Source organism: Esox lucius, chromosome 4, assembly GCF_011004845.1.
Source record: "Esox lucius isolate fEsoLuc1 chromosome 4, fEsoLuc1.pri, whole genome shotgun sequence".
In the NCBI taxonomy this organism is placed as follows: domain Eukaryota; kingdom Metazoa; phylum Chordata; class Actinopteri; order Esociformes; family Esocidae; genus Esox; species Esox lucius.
Window position 1 is genome coordinate 11415961 of NC_047572.1, and position 18128 is coordinate 11434088.

Below are 18128 nucleotides of genomic sequence, written 5' to 3' on the forward strand. Positions count from 1 at the left end.
ACAGAGACTGGCCTCTTATCCTATTCTAATTTGATCATTCAAATGTAAAGAAACAACTCTTAACTGTAAATTGCTCCATGTCTTTTGCGATGCACTGAATATCTTACTGTAAAATGCTCCATGTCTTTTGCCATGCACTGAATATGTTACTGTATATTGCTCCATGTTTTTTGCCATGCACTGAATATGTTATTGCTAATATCTGGAAATGTGCATATGAATCGTGGACCATTTATTGTGGCTCTCTCAAATCTGGATTTGTGCTCTAGTCCAAATCTGGACCTGTGCTCTAGTCCAAATCTGGACCTGTGCTCTAATCCAATTCCAAACTTGTGTTCAGAACATTGTTGTTGATTTATGCTCCCTTAAAAGCCTGTTTCTTCTGGATGTTTCTTCTGGTGGCCCAAGTGAATGCGTTTGTTGACAGTTCCAATCCAGATGAGTTGGTCATTACTGAGACTTGGTTGGGTATGAGTGTCTTGAAAGTTGATGTACAGGATAGCTAATATTTTTAAAGTAATAAGTATTTTTTTTAAACATTAAAATCTCAAATAACTATTTGCTGACAATTGCTGGATGTTACAGCTCTCCATCATTACCAGTCGGTAATCAACCAGCCGTAAGCTTTCTCCTGGCCACTAACACTCTGGTGTTAAGAAATGCTTAAACCTCCTGCCCATGTCCTAAAGTGATGACTCCTTTCAGCTTATAACCAATCCAACAAGGTATGCTACTTGATATACTCCTACTACTCTTTGATATAATCCTCACAAATAACCTTATAAATAAAAGACTGGTGTATTCTGTAATTACCTTAATGATCACTGTTTTGATGGTTGTGTGCGTAATGGCATCTCAGTAAAATGAACTGTTCTGAGGTGTTACAGACATTTGGGGAAAATGTCAGTGAGCAAGATCATTGACCTGGGCCCGGTTTCCCAAAGCACTAATGATCGTAAGATGCAAGTAAGTGCCTTTTAATTTTATCAGTGCGTTTTCCTAAAGCATTGTTACTTTGCACATTACATCGCTCGTTAATTAATGAGTTCTCCGTACCACTCATTAGTCCATCGTAACCGGCACTCAAGGTTTCGGTAGGTTACTTTTTAAATGTAATCAGTTACAGTTACAAGTTACCTGTCCACATTTGTAACCAGCAACGTAACTTTTTGATTACTCAAACTCAATAATGTAATCAGATTACGTTACTAAGAGGCATTGGAAAACAAATAGAGATAGCCTTTAACTGAAAACCTTTCGCGGGATAAATCAAGTTGACATAGCTGGGCAAAAACGGAATTCGCATTTTACCTTATGGGTTGTGTAGGCTGCAGTGCCTGTGGAAATTGATTTCTAAACCATTGCTTAATACTTCAATATGATTGGGCTCTACATTCTCTCTACATTACACACTAAAGATGTGTCAGATATTCAGTCATTCCAATTAATCCAATAAACATCGATCTTCCAGAATCTGACTTTTTATCTGAACATAACCCAAAATCGAATGATGCTTAAGCCTGTTCTGTTATTTGTGTTTTATTCTTGTTTTCAATTGCTTCAAAACATTGTTGAAAAATAAATGGCAATTACTCGAAAAGGGTACTGACATTGTTGTATATAAAAATTAAGATATCCATAGCTTTTCACGCATAAACTAAATCTGCAGTAGTCTGATGATTTGCTCCACAACCAACATAGTCAAAATGTTGCAGAAACCCCTGGCAAGCAAATGCTCGTTTGCAATCGTGAACACCCTCATAGAAATAGGATTTACCAGCACAAACGTAACCTGCGATTATTATGGCCACAAGTGATGGATTTTCAAAACGCAAATTAAAGAAATTAACTGTGATTATAAACCTGCACTCTGAGCTTAAAGTAAATTACCACAAAATGAACACAATTTTCACAGATGTAAAGCAAGCAGAATCACATGGCCTACCATATGGACCGAGCTGATGTGCCTGCATCAAATGCAAATAATCATTATTTGGCAGTGCTTCCCAAGACACCTTTTCTCCTCAAATGTCGTGGTTAATTCCATATAATGTTTTATCTTGAAGGCAGCGCCACGTTACAGCTATTCTAACAAATAGTTGCATAATCTATTAAACAATTCCTGTAAAAGTTATTTGGTGCAACTCTGGCTGTGTTGTTTGGTGCATTTGACAAATTAACCATGAAACTTGAAAAAGATATAACACCAGTATGCCTATTGCCTATCATTGTTCTGAGAATTTTGCGTTGAGTAGATAACTAAGTAACATTTGATATGACTCAGCTAATATGATCGAAGATATACTGTTTTTACCAGCCATCCAACGAACCAAAACCAGAGAAATTTATACTAGCGCTTCCGTCACTAAACAGGTTGTGTGTGTCCACCTTTGCGCAATTCATATTTTGGTTCAAATAACGATGTTTTTATAACATTAAATAATAAACTCAAGCATACAACGTGTCATAATTCTTTCGCTTTGAATTTCAATTGAAGTAATCCAAAAGATAAGGAAGAGGATTAGGGCCACGTGTGAAAAATGTAATAAAGTCAGAATTCTTAGATTATAGTCAGAAGTATGGGCATCTGTAAGTGACCAATATGAGAGTCACATACGTTGCATGCTGCAGCCTGGGAGCCATACACTGACCAAACATGTCGGATTTAAGCAACTTTTTGCGTGTTCGAGGTGTCCCAGATGAAGCCATTTCATTACTGGAAGAACAAAAGGTGAGTAAAAGAGAAATGTGTGTTGGTTTGGTACCTGGAGTTGGTAAAAACAAAGAAAATGCTATGGATATGAAGGATGTGAAATGCAGACACGATATAGCTTGTAGCACGTTTCTTTAGCTAACAGTTGGGTGACTGGAACAATATTATTATTATTTGTTTTTCATATCATATAATTTAATAGTCTGCCTAAAGACCGACTGATCAGCTGAGCTAGCAACGGCAGGCAGGCGTAGAGCCAGAGTTTGGCCTGTCACGATAATGACAATATGACTTATCCTAAGATATAGGCACATGGCCTCGACCATTTTTGCTGACCTCGATATTGCCCATTGTGTTTGCATGCATGTTTCTTAACATAAGAATGGACGTCGCAACATTTCAACCAGTCCCGATGCTTCTGTACAGGCAGCTCCGCATACACACATAGCAGACAGAGACAGGTTAAAATAACGTGTTACGCGATGATATTAGCTGTTTTAATTTGTGTTCTTCCTGACGAGTGTATAACTCCAGCCAGAAAGTTTGTAACGGCTGGATCAGACGTTGTCAATCGGGGAAGAATGTCAGGCAGCACAGAGCAGATGAACGGGGCAGGACAATTTTCTAAATAAAACTCCATGTGCAGTCCTTCTTAACCATGGTAGAAGCACTACAAATCTCTGACAAATTAGTTGTTTGGGACAAATTAGTTGTTTGAGCCATAAACAGAACAGTGTTTGGGTGTATTAAATTTATATTTAAAATGGTTTAGTCATTTAGCTCCATTCACCCCAATTCTCTCAGGTCTGACCACAGTCTTGTCTAATAGCCACAGGTTTCAGTTGGATTAACACAGAATGAGGTAAAATAGATAATATCAGTTTCTATTGCAGGCAACATCGAGATACACATAAACATGTGAATGCCTCTGAAGTCTGACAGTGAGTGTTTAACACTACCTGGCTTGTTTTAACCAGGAGAGGGTGATCAGTCACTGAAAAGCTATACAGGATCATGATTTTAGTTTTTTATTACATTATTTTACTGACCCCTGTACCAAAAGCTTTCCTGAAAATGTACATCAGTATTTTTATACTGAAACTAGTACTGATTTAAGGGGCTAAATCTCAACATTATGTATGTGATGTGCACTTTGGAGAAAACTCTCTTTTCTTTCTTCTGTGCAAATTGACAGCGATGTCATTGTGCTGATGGATGATACAACGCTGGCATATTACATCCCCTCGTATGGAGTCCGGACTGCCCTCTTCAATATCTGCAAATGTAAAAAGCCCATCTCAAAGTGAAAACAAGGGCTTTTAGAAAAACTTCAGAAAAAAATCAGAATGGAAGGCACCAGGGAAAACATATCACATGCAGAAACAGGAACAACACAGACAAAGAAGCTAAAACAACCGGAAATATAGAGCGAGGATGGATTCATAGTGACATGGCCAAACTGGTAAGGGCAAAGCTGGGATGTGGCACCAGAAACATGTAATTGCCAATTAATGCTGGATTAAAAGACATCCTTCATGAAGGAAACTTTTCTTTCCTGATGGGATATCTGCTAAAGGATCATAATCAGATTTTCAGTTTGAGGTGTGTGACTTCAAACAGAACCACCTTACTGATGGCACTTGCCTGTCTGTTGGCACTATACGAGACTGCAAGGCAGATAATGTTAGGCTTTTACATTGCAACAAAGCCAAAAGAACATGAAGATGATGCCAGCAAGACATCTGAAGTGATTCTTGTCTCAACACACCGTGGCGATGAAATCAATACAGCAGCACTACAAGTGGGAGATGTCATGGTTGACTTTTATGGAGTCCAGCCTTCTTTAAATATATCTATAGGCTCTGCACTTAACTTTGGTCCCCTTTACAGCGTTGAAGAAGACACAGAGGACACATTGATATATGAGGGTTTTCCTATGCCCACCAGTCCAGCTCATCCAGAGGATGTGAGAACCATCACTGAACATCTTGCTTACACTTTACATGACATGATTACAGCTTTCTCTGATGCAGAGATTTTGAACAAAGCACTGAATGTGAGACGCATACTTCCAGACAACAAAGAAGAAGCAGGGAGTGGATCTGGGATACTGAGAGATGTTCTCAGCTGCTTCATGCATTAATTCTACAATTGATGCACAATGGCACAATGGTACTTGGTACAACAGTTAAAGTGCCTTTCATTCGTCCATGATTTCCCTGCTGAAACATGGAAGTAGATTGGCAGAATCCTTTTGAAAGTTTAACAAGATTGTCAATATTTGCCAAAAAAACTTGCACTCCCCTTCCTTGAACAGGTGCTTTTTTAGCAATCGGTACAGTGATCTAAAAGCACATTTTCTGCAGTTTGTGAGCAGCCAAGAACTTGAGGTTTTGATGCAAGCCATGAGTAATTTGTCCGCAGTAGACTCTGATGATCTTGTGGAAGTTCTAGACAGCTATGGCTGTAGAAGGAGAATAACAGCAGAGGCTCTTCCTACAATAGTTGATGAAATATCCAAAAGACCAATTGGGCACACATGTGGGAAGATTCTGCACATAGCTGACAGCTATGAGAACTTCCCAGATTTCTGTCCAGAATTTAATGCAGTTCTTGAGAGAAATGTCTGGGTAATGGACATTGTTTAGATTGACACAACCATTACCAGAACAATATATTGTTGAGTTTTTCATGTATGAACTAATGTGAAGAAGAAAGTCCAGCTTTGGCTACAAAAACTATAGTTTTGTGTGTTTCAGTGGTGCATTCGCAAAACCACCACCACAAACTGACAGACAGTCCAGATCCATCTCCACTAGATCCAAGTTGTCCAGCTTCACAACACAAACCTTCTGGCTGGACAGAAACATGTTTATCATGTAATTGAGGTTGAGGGCTTACATTCCAGCCGCAGCAAGAACTGTGGCATGCTTCATCACATCTGAGTGCCGTTAGTTATATACTTTTTTATTTTTGAATGCTATATAATAATTTTTTTGGGCAAAATTATGTACCAACCAGGTGAAAGATGTGTAAACCACCTTTGAATTTCAGCCAATAGTGTAGCCAACCCTAACTCTGTCTATTAACTGGAATTTCATGTTTGTCCAGCAAGTGCTTTGTTCTAGTCATCCAGACCAAGTCTGAACTAACTAGAACCAGACCTACTGTAAAGGTACTGCTGGCAGTTCAACACTATTGTTAAATTCCCAGTAATCTTTACAAGATTACCTATGTTTTTTTTTTTGCATTAGTCATGCTTGCAAAATGTTGCTTTATATGCCACTGCTGGATGTAATTGAATTCAGGTCTTTATAATTTGACTGCTTGCTGATTATTTGTGAAATACCACTTCTTGGTTAGTGAAAACAAGTCTGAAGTGTAGTTTTCAGTAAATGGTGAAACTATTCTGATGTTTTTTTAGATCTTAACAGTATCTTGTGACACCACCAATCCCAGTTGAATTGCAGCAGTATAACAAACTCTGCCCAGTAGTCGTGAACTCATGTTGGACTGGTTCCTTCTGAACAGACTGTGTTCTACAAATTCTCTTTAAAATTCAGACACTTATTACTATCTGATTATTATGTGCTAAAATTGCAAGTATTTTGTTGCTGAAAGAAGTAGAGTTTAAGTCATCCAAATTGCAGGCATTTTTAAGCAGCAAAAATGTGATCTCTTTAATTTTGGACACTTTTTATTGATTGTTATTGCACAGGCACTATACAATGCAGTCTAATCATTTTGTGTTCTTACATTACACACCTTGTGCATCAACACATTTGATACTAGTGATTCCAAAAGGGCAATAATTGTTCAGGAATACTTGTTCCAAAGTCTCAGGTTCTCAGCTGTTGTGTCTGGCTTTTATATTGCTGTTTGCAGGTCTTCATAAGCATCAACGCTTGCCTTAATTCTACACCATGTTTATGGATGATTCTTGAGGTATTTTGTGATACAACAGACCCTGGTTGAATAGCCATGGTACCTGAAGTGTTGATGATCTTTTACATTAGGTGACTATTGTAGAAAAGGTTTTGATAAAGAGGCTATCAGAGACTAAGGATAAACATTTCACTTTTTTTTAAAGCATCAGAATAAATGTGTATGCTGCATATACTGCATGCATTGTGTAGAATTGTTCATGTAGTGAACACTTTAAGCTCATGACCATCGCTTTAGTTGAGATCTCTCTTGAACTGTAAACATGTTAAATGTTCCTTTTAGTTTAAAAAGCCATTCTGGTCATATGCTCTTTACAGACTATCTGGTTATGGTATTACCAGTAACATAATTCTTAATATAAAACTTTAATAAAATGCGTTGTACCTTTTGAGTTGTACCTTGAGTTGTACCTTTCTTCTTTCCTAAAATGTTCCTTATTAGTTTGGTTGGAACCAGACCAGATTTCTGAATCACAGACAGTTGATTCTGAATTTCTGAATCACAGACACCCCTGCATTCTTCAAATTGTAGAGTTATATTTGAATACTCATTCATAATCACACTGATAAATAGCAAACTATAGATCACACTACTGTCGCCACATAGCAGTGGAGAGTTCTCTGAAGATTTATTTAGAGTTTCTGGTCTTGTTTTGAGCAGGTTTCAAGTTGTAGAAAAAAGCTGAAAAATATTAATGTATAAATATTTTATATCAGTTTATTGTACGTGTTCATTTCTGTCCACGAAGGTGTCCAAAGGGTAGTACATATGAGGGCCGCACAAGGGTTAACAAGGAGCTAGTCAAATTATGCTAACAAATTTGCACATATGGCAACATAATTATATAGAAAAACAGTTTATATTGTCATATGGTTGACAAGTTTACACCTTGAATGACCTCTGTAATATATTTTGTATTCTGTTTCTCTTTACTGTATTTTATACTGTCAGTTTTACATTTCATACCCTGCCACGGTATTTTGAGTTTTGCTGTATTGCATGTGTCATAAGTACACATTTCAGTTGCTGGTTAACTAATAAAAAAATTAGGATTGTAGAGCCATATTGTTTAAACAAATGGTAAATGGCTACATTTATAGAGCAGTTTTATTCACAGTGCTTCATGTGCGCACACACGTGAGGTTCCAAATGGGCGGCACATATTGGCCAGTGCCGTCAGGGGGGAGGCAGGAGTCAATCGGCATAAAGAATTCCATCGTGGAACTACGTCATGGGAGTGTTTCTGGCGGGTCAGGCGCATCTGACCTGGCTGCAATCAGGTGGTGTGAGTGGGCGTGTCCTCCAGCCACGTTAGCTTGCTCTGACTGAGTAGTTAAGGGAGGAGGTGTTAAGAAGCAGGCCGGCTGATCGGACACGTCACGAAGGAAGCCTGTCGCAATCTACGACCCTCCTGATGCTAAATGCTAAATTGGGGAGATAAATGAAAATGTGCATGCTCGTGATTGTTTGGGTTCAGGTTATTGTATAATTACATTTGTAAATGTTCAACTTCCTGTTGAGAAACTTACCTATGCTTTGACATGCTTTACAACAATATTTTGTGGGAGTATGTTGGCAGCAACGCCAAATAGTTTGCTGTATGTCCTCTCTTAACATGATGTACAGATCACCTGCAGCAAGTGGATCTGCTGGAGCATCCCATCCATTTTCCTCCATTAGTAGACAACTCAGTTCAAAAACTGTTTAATCGCATGGAAACTGGCCTTTGAGAGTACACTTCCATACACAAAGTGACCTCCTCCATGGCCTCCTCAGTTTTAGTCTATCCTCAGCACTGTACAACTCTGGGAATGAGTACATGACAAATGGCCGACCCAACGCTGTCATTACTTAATCTTGGTCTGATCTTGTGTGAATTCCATGTGTTGACCACTTCATCAAGTTCATCCGGTATGAAAAAAAACACAGTGAATACAGACTACAAACGTGATATAGTTGGTCTTATACTATGTAACTTCTGTCTTTCTAAACTGAGACCAAGGTTGCTGCAGTCATGCCCACATCAGCTAAGTCCACAGTGAAAAAGACACAGCATACAACAATAATCAGTGCATACAGTCAGTGCATACAGCCTCACCTCAGGGTGAGGCTCTAAATAAAAGGCCTGAACGTCAACTGTACATTAAAAGGAAACTAGGGATGGACCTAGTTTTTCAAACTAAAAGCCCCAGACAGTAACTATCTTAATAGGGGGTTAGTAAGATTTAAATGTGATATTAATACAAATACTTAATTTTTTCACAGTTTTAAAGCATTCCATTTCTACTAATAATTTGCCTTTCAGTTGTTTCAGCAACCTGTTTCAGCTGTCTGCTTCTTCTGCTAATGCACTTGATCTGTCAGCTCCAGTTTTGCATTGCATTTCAAAACAATGCATTTCTGTTTATATCAGCTTGTTTTTCAGCCATTTTCAGCATTGCTTCAGCTGCTAAAAGCTTCCACCTATCCCACACACTTTCTTAATTAAGAAAATGCAAACATTCTAGTTTCAGTAATGTGAGTATGAAAGAATACAAATTAAATTAGGAAATATTTAAGATGATGGCAATTGTAGCGAACCAGCCAAATGTGTACTTGTATTGTTTTCAGAGGAACCCTGGAGAGGAGAGCTGGCTCCCCTGTATTTCAAACAATGTATTATAGGATGCATGCTGCCTTGCACCATCAGGCCTGCATTGTGACAATAAGGACAAAGTTGACCATGCACCTGTCTTGAGAGAAGTGGAGTTGGTTCCATCGGTATAATAAATAAAACATAATTTGAAGCATTCGTTGTGTTTAGATATTTCAATTGCTTTTGATTGATTTGTTAATTGCAAATAGCTTACAGTCTGTACATTTTCACAATACAACTGATTTGCCATGGGGGTTGAATAATTTTGATGCAACTGTAAATTATGATAATAATTATTATTATTATTAACACTATTGTATTATTATTACTACTATTACTTTTTCTACTGACTAATTTCAGAAGGCGAGGAAAGTGTTTTACCTGAACAAGATTAAGGAAACAGAATTGGACAAGTCTTTTGTACAAAAAGTCTCCTGTGAATTGGCCATCATCCTGAAAAGTTTGAAATAAGTTCATCCAGAACTGTGCACTTTCTTTGCAGAGGGTACACCACCATTCCTCAATAAGCTGGTTTGCTGTGCTTCTTCCATAAAAGTTCTCTCCTGCAAAACTGTCTGGGTGGTTTCTCCGCAAAAACATCTGCATTTATTTCACACAACCATTTTCCGTGCTCCTGTCTGCACGAATCCTCTCTGGACATCCATTTATGGATTAATATGTTTTGTTGAAGTAACTTGCAACTACTTTAGGATCGCTGTTTGTAGTATAGGCCTCCATCCATAACACACAATGGCTAAAACCATCTAAAAAGCCATTGATGGCAATGCCATAGGGCTTTAACTTATCATAGCCAAACCGCATTTGGCCCTCTGCAGCTGTATTGACGTCTTCTCAAGCGTCGTGCTTGTCTTAATTCCACACCTTGCGGATCAACCAATTTGATGATGCGTCTTATGGTATCTTGTAACACGACAAATCCCTGTTGAACTGCACAAAGACATAGCCAACTATAACCCTGCATCTGTCCATTGTTCATTATCTCATGTTGGACAAAAGTCAGCACTTCCTCCAAATCAGACTGGTTCTTCCTTCTGAATGGACCAAGTCTTCTACAAATCCTCTTTAAAGTTTGAACACATTACTATCTGATTGTTATGTGCTAAAATTGCAAGTATTTCTTTGGTACTGAAAGAAAGTCTGAAGTAAAGTTTGATATAGTCATCAGCAAAACTGATGTAATCTACCTAATCATTTTGAGAGGAGACTTGAGGGCAGTTCGGTCTCTGTACGAGGGGATGTAATTTGCCAGCGTTGCATCATCCATCAGCACAATAACATCGCTGTCAACCTGAACAGAAGAAGAAGGGAAAGACAATTTTCTCCAAAGTGCACATCACATACATAATGTTGAGGTTAAGCCCCTTAAATCAGTACTAGTTTCAGTATAAAAATACTGATGTAAATTTTCAGGAAAGCTTTTCGGGGTCAATAAAATAATAATACAAATAAAAAAATTCATGAATATTCTGTATAGCTTTTCAATGACTGTTCACCCTCTCCTGGTTAAAACAAGCCAGGGAGTGTTAAACCCTCTCACTGTCAGACTTCAGAGTCACTCACAGGTTTATGTGTATCTTGATGTTGCCTGCAATAGAAACTGATATTATCTATTTTATCTCATTCTGTGTTAATCCAACTAAAACCTGTGGCTATTAGACAAGACTGTGGTCAGACCTGAGAGAATTGGGGTGAATGGAGCTAAATGACTAAACCATTTTAAATACAAATTTAATCCACCCAAACACTGTTCTGTTTATGGCTCAAACAACTAATTGACAGGTTCATTGATTCTGAGGAGTGAAATGCAGGCGCATGTATTTAGATAAACATGAATCCTAAATAAATAAAACATAAATAAAACCATAGAAACAAAACCATCTTTACCTCTGTGCAGCTTCAAATCCCACAGGAAGCATTCCAGAATCAGAGCGTTTGCCTGCCTGATTTTGCTGACTTTTTGTGCTTCTAACATGATTAAGTAGGCTGTGTAGTTCAATTGTTTTGTTTTAATTGTGTTTATTGTTGATATATGATCGGGAGTCTGCACATGGAGTTTTATTTAGAAAATTGTCCTGCCCAGTTAATTTGCTCTGTGCTGCTTGACAACCTCTGATCCAGTCGTTACAAACTTTCTGGCTAGAGTTATACACTCATCAGGAAGAACACAAATTAAAACAGCTAATATCCTTGAGTAACACGTTATTTTCACCTGTCTCTGTCCACTCTGTGTGTGTGGGGAGCTGCCTGAACAGAAGCAGCACGACTGGTTGAAATGTTGCGACGTCCATTCTTATGTTAACAAACATGCATGCAAACACAATGGGCAATATAGAGGTCAGCAAAAATGATTGAGGCCATGTGCCTATATCTTAGGATAAGTCATATGGTCATTATCGTGACAGGCCGAACTCTGGCTCTAAACCTGCCTTTGCTAGCTCAGCTGCATATATGATATGACAAAATGACAAAAAAAAACAACCAATACTGTTCCAATCACCCAACCATTAGCTAAAGAAACGTGCTACATGCTAACTCGTGTCTGCAATTCACATCCTTCATATCTGTAGCATTTTCTTAGTTTATACAAACGCCAGGTACCAAACCAACACATATTTCTCTTTTACTTACCTTTTGTTCTTCCAGTAATGAAATGGCTGTTAAGGCTGTTTGGCCTTTTTTTAACTTGATAGCTCATGTTGAATATTTCTGATCACTTTACATACAGTGGATATAAAAACTCAACACACCCCTGTTAAAATGCCAGGTTCTTGTGATGTAAAAGAATGAGACAAAGAAATCATGCAGAACTTTTTCCACCTTTAATGTGACCTATCACATGAACAATTCAATTGAAAAACAAACTGAAATCTTTGAGGGGGAACATTTTAATAAATACAAATAATAATTAAAATAAAATAAATTAAAACTCACAATAACCTGGTTGCATAAGTGTGCACACCCTTAAACTAATACTTTGTTGAAGCACCTTTTGATTTTATTACAGCACTCAGTCTTTTTGGGTAGGAGTCTATTAGCATGGCACATCCTGATCTGGCAATATTTGCCCACTCTTCTTTGCAAAAGCGCTCCAAATCTGTCAGATTGCGAGGACATCTCCTGTGCACAGCCCTCTTCAGATCACCCCACAGATGTTCAATTGGATTCAGGTCTGGGCTCTGGCTGGGCCATTCCAAAACGTTAATCTTCTTCTGGTGAAGCCATACTTTTGTGGATTTGGATGTGTGCTTTGGGTCGTTGTCGTGCTGACAGGTGAACTTCCTCTTCATCTTCAGCTTTCTAACGGATGCCTGAAGATTTTGTGCTAAAATTGCCTGGTATTTGGAACTGTTCATAATTCCCTCTTTCTTTGTAAGAAAAGGCTTCCATCTTGCCACCCTATCCCATAGCCCATTCTAATGAAGAATACGGTAGATTGTTGTCACATGTAGCACACAGCTTGTACTTGCCAGAGATTTCTGCAGTTCCTTTAATGTTGCTCTAGGCCTCTTGGAAGCCTCGCTGACCAGTTTTCTTCTCGTCTTTTCATCAATTTTGGAGGGACATCCAGTTCTTGGTAATGTCTCTGTTGTGCCATAATTTCTCCACTTAATGATGACTTTCTTCACTGTGTTCCATGGTATATCTAATGCTTTGGAAATTATTTTCTCCTGACTGATATCTTTCAACAATGAGATCCCTCTGATATTTTGGAAGCTCTCTGCGGACCATGGCTTTTGTTCATAGATGCAACTAAGAAAATGTCAGGAAAATCCTACTAGAACAGCTGAACTTTATTTGTGATGAATCAGAGTCACTTAAATGATGGCAGGTGTGTAATGACTTCTATTTAACATGAGTTTGAATGTGATTGGTTAATTCTGAACACAGCCACATCCCCAGTTATAAGAAGGTGTGCACACTTATGCAACCAGGATATTGTAAGGTTTTTGTTTTTCATGTTTCCCCCTCAAAGATTTCAGTTTGTTTTACAATTGAATTGTTCACATTATAGCTCACATTAAACGTAGAACAAGTTCTGACACTATTTATCTTTGTCTCATTCTTTTACATCACAAAAACCTGCCATTTTTACTGGGGTGTGTAGACTTTTTATATACACTGTAACATCTTAGTTTGTAAAAAAAAAAAAATGAAATCCTAACCAGTTTGTCCTGGGTTAGGATTAGGCAAATTAAATGTTTTATGAAGACACAAAATGCTAGGGTAACTATAGTCTTGTTTTTACCTGATTGTATAGCCAGCTGTGCCCTCAGCTGGACAATCTCTTCAGTCAGACGCTTAATCTTCTCCAAATGTCCTGAAAGTAAAGACAGACAATTAATTATTCAGTCCTAAATACCAGGTTATTTTACGCTCAGAACTCAATAAATTACAGTGTCTGCCAAAATGTTCATTCTTACCTTAATGTGCAGAGCTAGAACTTGCTGCCTTCTTGCCCTTACAAAATAAATTGAAATTGACAAATAAAATTGAAAGCAACATGCTTCATTATGATAAGTTAAGCATCTGGGTTAAATGAATGAACCCATACATACCTTTTGTAGCAGTCATGGTCCTCCACATCGTGCCCGTGGAGTACCTCTCTGGTGCTGTGGAGTATTGTGCTTGCTTCATACTAAAAATAAACAAAAGTTGGTGAATAAATATGGTGAAACCAAATAAACACTGCAAAAATGACCAGATAAACATGTAATTCACAAACCTCCAGGACTGCAATCCATAGGTTGTTGTGGTGTAGATGTGCATCCTTGGGGTGGTAGGGGAACGATTTTCGCTCTGGTGATACACACATGCGGTCTCCCACGTATGTGGGAATAATGAAGGTTTTGTAAGCATTTACCCTACAAAACACATTCCAAGTTTCAAATTGTTACGAAAATGTACAGTTTATGTACAGAAAATGTACAGTTTATAAGGGACAGCCTCCCAGGTGTCTTCAGGTGGTGAACCAAACTTGTCATGGTTGAAGGACTTCCTGCTGGTGATGCTGTGTGGTGGCCAATAGCAAACTCCCCCTTTGAGCCACAGACGTGGAACTACTGCAACACAGTCCTCCTCCTCCAGGAACAAAACTACAGAAGATGTCATGATCTGAAAGCAATGTTTAGAAAAGTGGTTTAGGAAAAAGGCCAGTTGGAAGTTTTACAGCAGCATAAGACACACAGGCTAGATAGGTAGCGCTGTGGATACACAAAGATACACAAAGACACCTAGTAACGGAATTGTAAAAAGTGCAGGTTTAGTTAACAACAGACAATGTAACTGCCAAGAGTTAGCTATCGCACATGTGGATAACGTTACACAAAGAAACACGATTTAGCTAACATTACGTACCAGTTGATATAAGTCACAAGGAATAAGCACAATATATTCTAACTTGAAGATACACAAAGAAACACGATTTAGCTAATTTAGCTAACGTTACCATACCTGTTCAACTCTTGATATGCGAAGAAGCACAAAACCTCCGAACTTAAGGATAAACGAAGAAACACAAAAACAGTAAGCTACTGAACTTGTGGATACACAAAGAAAGACAAAGTTTAGGTATTTCATCGCAGGCAAAGACTGTTTTTTTTCATTTCATTCACTAAGCTCACTTTCTATAACTTGTTTTATCACCTTTGGTTTAGAGCTTCCGGCAGCCACCAGTGACTTTGACTAAACAATCGAAATGTTAATAGAATATTACAAACAGTTCAGAGCATATAGTATACCTTACACCCTTTGAAAAAGTTGTAGTTTTCCTGAACGTAACTTAAAGAATCAAGTAACTAAAATTACATTACTACTTGGAAACGTGGGATTCTTGTCAGTGTGAGCAAAGATGGCCCCTCCCTTGTTGTATTGTGCAAAATGGTGATTGTCTCGCCTTGCGTGCAACTCACATTCACTATAGCACCATCTACAGACACGGCGGAGACAGGCCTTATTGTAAAGAACTGTCCCTCCATTCATGAATGTTTACTATACTTGTCTAAACAAAGGTCCTTTACACAAGCAAAAGTGCCAAAGTCTGTTTTCTTTATAAACTACCAATGTTGACCAAAATTCTGTACACTAAGATTTAACAATATTAAAATAAAGTTAATACAAATAAAATCAGTACAAGAATAAAAGGGGTACAATAGCATCTCTGCTGGAAGAAAATGGCAAGACTAAACATGAGCAGATAGTCACAGCAGGTCACAGCACACGCCCCCACTTCGGCGGCTAGCCGCCAAAAGATGCAAATTAGCTGATACAAATTGAGATCAGGAGAAAAGCAGCAAAAGCTGGCGGCCTGCTGGTTGTAGGACATTATAGCCCACGGTGTCATGCCAGTGGCAAAACGCTGGCACGCTGCCATTGATTGCTCACTGGATGTAAGTCAGTCGTAACATAGTCCATCTTAAGGCTACGTGCATCGTTAAACCGTCATAAGTGCCACGTTATCGGTAAACCAGGCCATGGCCTCTTTAAATTTGTTCAGAATCAGCCTGCTGAACATTCCTTCACTTTCATTTATGACCTTGTCAGTAGTTTTTTTAACAAGCATTAAGACAATTTGAATTAAAAAGCGGTTCCACCCATGGTTCCATCGTGATTTGGCTGAATTTCAACACCTTAAGAACATCAGCAAAAAACTACCAATAATCAGGGTGACTACATTTCATTCTGCCAAATGAGAAATAAGTTGTCCGTCAAGCCAAAACCCCAAGACATTTTTGAAAATACTGAAATTCATGGAGAACAGACGTTCATCTTCAGGGCTACCAACGTTCCTAAACATTGATGACGTGGTTGTTACGGATGATGAATGGATGACCAAGCTCTTTAATCACGATTACATCAATTCCCACCTAACATTTGGTAGAGGGGTGGGGCTATCACGGTGGGTACAGCAATTGTTTTTTTATCTGTTTAACTCTTTTTTGGTTGCTACATGATTACATACGTGTTATTGCATAGTTTTAATGTCTTCAGTATTGTTCTACAATGTTTGAAAATAGTTAAGACAGTGTCTTAACTATTTTCAAACATTGTTCATCTACATTCAGTGCTGCTTGACAGTATGTGAACCCATTGTTGCAATTATAGAATTTCTTGTGTTCACCATGAAATCTTTATTTCATCAGAACCTGACTTTTTTATCTGACATAACAGGTTTATAGTTACCAGTTCCATACTGTATCTTGGTTTAGGGAAATAATGTGTGCAGTAGAAAACTAAATTAAAAAGGAATTAGTACAGGTGCAAAAATAAGTTAACCCCAAGTTGCATTGGTTAAATCAAGTAGGTAAGTAGAATCAGGTAAATAATTTGGTCCCAATAAACCAATCAAAAGAAATATTTGGTGTTACCCATACAAGATATTCCATGCCAAGAGGAAAGCAGATCTCAGATGACATCCGGAAGAGGGTAGTGAGAGGACATCAGTTTGGAGAAGCCAGTACAAACATCCCAAAAAGATTTGAGATCCATCAGTCCATTGTGAGACAAATATAAAAGAAAAGACAAAATGGAGAGCATTTATCATGCCAGCAACTTGGCTTAGAGGTGGACACCCATCCAAACTATTCCCAAGAATATTCCCAAAATAATAAATCAGGCAAATGCCAACCCTAACATAATATTTGGAGATTTGCAGACCTTGCTTGCGGCATCTTAGGTTACTGTCCATGCTTCAACAATAAGAACACTTAATCAAAATGGCACTCATGGGAGTGTTTCTAGGAAGAAGGCTTTGCTGTTCAAAAAGAACCAAACTGCCCATCATAACTTTGCCAGATACCACCTGGATGAACCTGAAGGTTTCTGGAAGTCTATTTTTTTGACAAAATTAACCATTTTGGTCAATATTAAAACTGCAGTTTTGGACAAAAACCCAACACATTGGCGGAGCTTAACTTTCTCTCCCATAGGTGCGAACCTTAGCCACGGAGGCCCCCCCTACCACCTATCACAAAATACTTGCTACTTGATTTCCCAAATAAAAGGCAGTTCATATAAATATTTTATACAATTCTCCCAAAAATGTTTCATGTACAATGATGAAAAGAAGCTTGTTATTAGGCTACAACATTAAACATTAACAAAATTATCTGCAAGCTGCTTTTAGACATGGATCATAACTGTAATCCCCTTTTGCTTTAAGCTGCGATGCTCAAGGGCACATATCATTGTATTAAATATTTATTTACTTTTCTTTCCTGAGTGGCAGACATATCTACATTCAATTTTTATGTTTTGTTACTTAATTTTCGACTGTTCAGATCCTTAGGAAACGAGCAGACAAAATCCAACATTATACCCAGGGTTGCCAGATTCACTGACAATTGAGGCACAATCATCCGCTGTGCACCCATCACACCCTGCCTATGACTGCCTTCAGCCAAAAAAAACTTCTCTACAGTCAAGCATGGTGGTGGGAATATCAAGATCTGGGGCTGCTTTTCCTCCTCTGGACCTAGCTGACTGGACATCCCCAAAGGAACCATGAATGCTGAGGTAAACCAAGGAGACTTGAACAGAATTGCAGGAAATCAGTCAAGGAGTTAAAGCTGGGCCGAAAAAAAACTGTTACAACAAGAAAGCGACCCAAAGCCTTCATGCAAATCTACCAAGTTATCGCTAATGGATGTGCAAGAAGCTATTGAATGAAGGCGTTCACATATTTTTGAACACATGAAATCTTTAATATTTGTTAAAGAACCAATAAAAATGTGTGTTGTCTTGCTTTTGTCTTCTTTCTTTTATAGTTTAGTGGTGTCTTTCTGAGTTGGGTCTCTTTGTTAGTGTTGCGCTGTTGCA

The 18128-nt window shown here is 38.3% G+C and overlaps 2 long non-coding RNA genes across 2 annotated transcripts; one reads left to right on the top strand and one right to left on the bottom strand.

Annotated features, from left to right (window-relative positions):
- The first annotated feature begins 596 nt into the window (after positions 1 to 596).
- LOC109615700 lies at positions 597 to 17609 on the top strand. The gene is made up of 3 exons (XR_002196677.1): positions 597 to 725; positions 888 to 966; positions 17591 to 17609. It is a non-coding gene; the product is annotated as an uncharacterized LOC109615700 (long non-coding RNA).
- LOC109615699 lies at positions 10468 to 14179 on the bottom strand. Its single transcript, XR_002196676.2, has 5 exons — positions 14038 to 14179; positions 13871 to 13950; positions 13736 to 13772; positions 13561 to 13632; positions 10468 to 10602 (listed from the first exon to the last, which is right to left on the bottom strand). It is a non-coding gene; the product is annotated as an uncharacterized LOC109615699 (long non-coding RNA).
- Positions 17610 to 18128: the final 519 nt, after the last annotated feature.